The sequence below is a fragment of the Clarias gariepinus genome, chromosome 20, assembly GCF_024256425.1.
Source record: "Clarias gariepinus isolate MV-2021 ecotype Netherlands chromosome 20, CGAR_prim_01v2, whole genome shotgun sequence".
Lineage (NCBI taxonomy): Eukaryota > Metazoa > Chordata > Actinopteri > Siluriformes > Clariidae > Clarias > Clarias gariepinus.
In genome coordinates, this window is record NC_071119.1 from 8,359,696 (window position 1) to 8,365,413 (window position 5,718).

The following is a 5,718-nucleotide window of genomic DNA, read 5'->3' on the forward strand; positions in this document are numbered from 1 at the left end:
ATTCTAATATTTTGACATACTAGATTTTTGATTTTCATGGATCATTTAATCATTAATCATTTAAATGAAAACAAAAGGTTTTACTTTTTGAATAACATAAAAATGTAATTTTGGAAATGCACTATAAGTAAATGTATGCAGAGGTGTTTGTTTTACAGTTGAAGGAGTCCTTCGCTGTAAAATGTTTAAGAACCTCTGTTTTAACTGCTGAACATATGGGATTAATGTATTCATAAATATTATGGAATATGTTGTTCGAACTGAAACAGAGATGTCACTAATATCTCCAAGGCAGCATGCTTTAGTTAGTAGAAAAACATTATTGATGCTAAAATCACATACTGTATATAAGCCTGTACCCTCACACAGAGTGGAGTAACATCTGATTCTATTCAGTGTCATTTGCAGCAATGCTTTACATGCACTTTAACTGTTTTGCTAAATAATAACCAAACTAGAAATAAATACTCAACTATAAAATTATATTAAAGACTTTATTTACAAATTAATAAAATACATGTATGTATTGTTGGTGCAAAAAGGCAGAGCATCAAGGGTCCGTCCTCTCCACGACAATCTACAACAGGGGAGAAATAAAGACATGTTATTATAAGTGTCTAGTAAAAAGACTTCATGGTGTTACTATGCAGCTCCATGGCATCTCTGTAATATAAATCCACATATGGGTTTATAAGCAAGTTAATATCACTTCATGATGTTTGACATCATATGACATCAGTTTGACACACGCAGGCAGGCACGCACACAAAATTTCATAGAATGCAAGCTTTTAGTAATGCTGTGTATTAAAACCAATTATTTGGTTTTGCTATTAAGGATTGCTGCAAAATTTGGCCCCATCTCCACCATTCATTAACACACACATGTTCATGAAGAGAAATGTGTCCCTGTCCCCTGATTAAGATGTGCTCAGTGGTGTTCTTGAAAAGAGAGGTAAATACTTCAGAGCACTCACCTTCTGCTCAGGATGTAAAGCTGGTGTAGAAATCAGCTGATACACAGGCAGTTGATGATTTACACACAGTTCACTGTGAGAAGAAAAACACACAATCATACATATTATAAGGAGTATAAACATATATTTAATGACTTTAATGGCTAGAATAGATAGAACCTGAACAAAAGCCCCTTTTCTTGACTGTTACATACATTGTGTAAGCACATAACTAACTATTCAGAAGATCTCTAGCTATGATAAAACCACAACATTATACAGCAGTATACATTATATGGCACTCAGGAGCTCCAATAAACTACATACAACAATTCGTTAACCATCTGTAACATTTAGCACATAACAGGAGCAGCTCAGGGATAATTAGCAATAGTTGCTGCTATCTTAGCTCTTTTAGTAAGCTAGCGCTTAGCATAATTATATTAGCTTGCTTATAGATTCATATTTGGACAGGCATTTTACAAAAACAATAGAGCTAACTGTTTACATCACGTATATGTGTCCAAATACACTATTAAACTAATATATATTAATAAACAAGCTAGTTTCCCCATGCTAAGCGTTAGCGGTTAGCATAGTGATATTAGCTTGCTTATAGATCCATATTTGGACAGGCATTTTACAAAAACAATAGAGCTAACTGTTTACATCACTTATAGGTGTCCAAATACACTATTAAACTAATATATATTAATAAACAAGCTAGTTTCCCCATGCTAAGCGTTAGCGGTTAGCATAGTGATATTAGCTTGCTTATAGATCCATATTTGGACAGGCATTTTACAAAAACAATAGAGCTAACTGTTTACATCACGTATAGGTGTCCAAATACACTATTAAACTAATATATATTAATAAACAAGCTAGTTTCCCCATGCTAAGCGCTAGCGGTTAGCATAGTGATATCAGCTTGCTTATAATCCATATGTGGATGTATATTACAGAGATGCCATGGAGCTGATGGTTTACATCAGTGTTTAATGGTCTAAATGAGATAATATTCCTTTTAATCACTGCCATTTACACTCGGCTCGGCATTTCCCCCAAACACTCCAATAGTATTAACACTGCTACAAAGTTATCATTAGTGCCTAAAACAGTAAAATCTGATTAATTTTATATATTAAACATTACCTGGTAAGTGTGTGCAGTTGAAAATTTAGTGAAAATTATAACTTTATCACGCTATAATTCACTGTATACTCCATGATGTTGAGTGCACAGTTACACGGGAAAAAGCGCACATTTTCAATGGAAAAAAAAACACATTTATAAGGGAAAAAACGACATTTATAAGGGAAAAACGGACATTTTCAATGAAAAAAAACACATTTATAAGGGAAAAAACGACATTTATAAGGGAAAAAGCGGACATTTTCAAGGAAAAAAAACACATTTATAAGGGAAAAAAACGACATTTATAAGGGAAAAAGCGGACATTTTTAAGGGAAAAAAAAACGACATTTATAAGGGAAAAAGCGGACATTTTCAAGGAAAAAAAAACACACTTACAAGGGAAAAAACACACACATATACGGGAAAGATGATTTGCCCTTCTGGGCCACCGTAAATATCCAACGTCCAACGTCAAACCAACTTCACCGCGGTACTGTGAGATTAATAAAGTTCTAATGTTAACTAAATGCTAGCGTCATGCTAATACTACAGTTACAGTTTCGTCACCCTGCAAACATTTTACAGAGAAAGATAAAAAGCTCAGACATCTTATACGTTATCCTTCATACACAGGTGGGGTTCTTTGGCTAACTATAGCAGCTATTGTCAGCTAAATTATCTTACCTCAGACCAGCCCGAAAGTTTAAGTGTAACCTTAACACGGTAACAGTAATAAATCTTACATATAGTAATAATTTTTCAGTCATATGTGACTCCGGTGAGTGAACATGTGTATACAGACCTTGTATTTAACGCCATTTTCCCTTAAATGAACCGTCATCAGCGGTGTGGGAGCTCAGGAGAGACACGAAGCTCTGACTGACAGCCGCTGAATCCACCGGTGAACTTTGGGGGAGGAGCCAATCAAACTTCAACCCAGCAGCTGGGTTACACAAAAACTACCCAACTCTCTGTAAATAACCTAGAAAAATGACCCAACAGAGGAAACCCAGCGCTTGGGTAGAAAAAACAACCCAGCGTTTTTTAGAGTGTATATCTATATATATATATATATATATATCTATATATATATATATATATATATATATATATATATATATATATAAAATGTAAGGTGTATCCAATTTTGTTGTCCTTACTACCCTTATGTTCATAGTTATTTTCCTATAGAGTTCGGAACATAAGAAGCCTTTTAATTTTAATTATCTTACATACTGTCATAATTCGTATGGTTGTTTCCACCTCCTTCAGTAGGTGAGTTTTCTTACATTTCTAAGCTTTTAGTTTTTTTTTTTTGTTTATTACTGTTATGGTTTGTTCCTTAAGTTCCTTGTCTGTCTTGTCTTTAAATGTGAGAGGTATACGTGATAGTGTAAAAAGGAAAGCCTTATTTCTATTTTGCAAAAGAAGTGATGCTAACATTATATTTGCTCAGGAGAGACATTCGAGTGATTTAGATACTAAAATTTGAAGAAATCAATGGGGTAATTCGATATACTATTGCCATGGGAGTAACCATTCAGCCGGGGTGGCTATTCTCTTACACAAATTTAAAGGGGAAGTACTGGAGATGGTCAAATCAGACAAGGGTAGATGGTCGATTACTGTTATCAAACAAGATAATGTTTTTCTTATATTATGTAATGTTTATGGATATAACTCCTACTCTTGCAATAGGGCTTTATTTGCTCACATCTCCACAAACGTTAAAAGGTTACATAACAAATATAAGGAATCTTATATTATTTTGGGTGGTGATTTTAACGAATGTTTGGATGTCAATCTTGATAGATTTCCTCCTAGGACTACCCAGGATTCACTGTCGCACAATTAGATTTTGTCCTTATGCTTTGATTTATGCTTAGTGGATCCTTGGCGTTTTTTTCATCCTACTTTAAGAGAATTCAGCTGGTCAAATAGCAACCAAACTCTTAGATCAAGAATTGATTTGTTCCCAATATCTCAATCAGCTTTACACTTTGTTCAAAATGTTTCATACTCGTCCGCTCCCCTCTCTGATCATAAACAGATATTGATTAAACTTGGTGCTCGTTCTAATAATTCCACTCTAAGAGGATACTGGAAAATAAACAACTCTTTGTTAAATGATAAAGACTTTAATATTAGTATAAAAAATCTTATTAGTGAAATATTTACTGATTTAAATGGAAGTTGTAAACAAAAATGGGAGTTCTTCAAATATAGAGTTAGAAATATTGCAATTATAAGAAGTAAGTTAATTAAAACTAGTAGAAATGCAACAGTATCTCAACTTATACAGAAACTAGATAAGTTAAAAAGGCAAAATGGCTAGAGGAAGGTGAAAAAAAAATCATTAAAGAAGATTAAAGAAGTAATCTGCAATGACCCTTTATTCCTCCAATTTCATTCAAAGTAATTGTAATTTCTTTATTGACAAAGTAAAAAAAAATATTCCTGTAATTAACAACAGTTATAAGACAACCTGTGATTCTAATATAACAATTGATGAGGTTAGGAAAGCTTTATTCTCAATGAAGAAAGGTAAATCTCCTGGTCTCGATGGGCTTTCAGTAGAATTTTATCTCCATTTTTGGGAATACATTAAAGACCCATTATTTGGTATGTATAATGAATGTATAGAACAGAAAGAAATGATAGCTACAATGGAACAGGGGATTATTTCTCTTATTCCAAAACCTAAAAAAGATTAACTTTTAATTGAAAATTTACACTTATGACCTATTACACTTTTGACCATTTATTACAAAATTTTGGCCTGATCTATGCTAACAGGTTAAAAATAGGTTTGGACAGTATTATTTCAGAGACGCAATCAGGCTTCCTTAAAAATCAACATATATTGAATAACATAAGATTGGTGCTTGACCTTTTAGATTATTCTGATTTGGTGCACTCGGATGCTCTAATTCTATTTCTTGATTTCTATAAGGCGTTTGACAGTATTGAGTATCCATTTCTTCTGCAAGCTCTCAAATTATTTGGTTTTGGTGACTCATTTATTGACACTATTTGAATGTTTTACAAAGGAATAAATAGTTCTGGTATAATTAATCAGCAAGATAAGCATAAATTTGAAATTAATCGTGGAGTGAGACGGGGCTGCCCAATTTCTCTTTTTTTATTTTTGCTGGTCACTGAACTTTTATCATTACCTTTTATCATTTTATCTTGCATGATCCAGAGTTTAAAGGAATATCTGTTTTTGATAGAGAAATAAAGATCACTCAACTGGCAGATGACATTACTTTATTTTTAAAAGACAAAACCCAATTGACTTTTGCTTTGTAGGTAGTAAAACAATTTTCAGATGCGTCTGGTCTAAAATTAAATATCTCCAAATGTGAATTATTGCCACTTTACGAATGTAATGATTCTCATTTCAATAATATTCCGGTGAAACATACGATTAAATATTTAGGTATTCAATTAACTAAAAATAGTGTATCTAGGCAAAATCTCAATTTTAATGATAAGATTGTTAAATCAAAACTAATTTTTAACAGTTGGCTTCAAAGGGATCTGAGTTTGGTGAGTAGAGTTCTTTTATCTAAAGCAGATGGTCTCATTTTGTTTACCCGTCCCTCTCTCTTTTTGTTAATGAT

The 5,718-nt window shown here is 32.8% G+C and overlaps 1 long non-coding RNA gene across 2 annotated transcripts; it reads right to left on the reverse strand.

The window, feature by feature from the left end:
- Nucleotides 1-480: 480 nt before the first annotated feature.
- On the reverse strand, nucleotides 481-2,193 carry LOC128508508 (uncharacterized). 2 transcript variants are annotated; one of them, XR_008355920.1, is made up of 3 exons: nucleotides 2,111-2,193; nucleotides 977-1,049; nucleotides 481-577 (listed from the first exon to the last, which is right to left on the reverse strand). It is a non-coding gene; the product is annotated as an uncharacterized LOC128508508 (long non-coding RNA). The 2 variants fall into 2 exon arrangements; XR_008355919.1 differs by having other exon boundaries at nucleotides 481-1,049.
- Nucleotides 2,194-5,718: the final 3,525 nt, after the last annotated feature.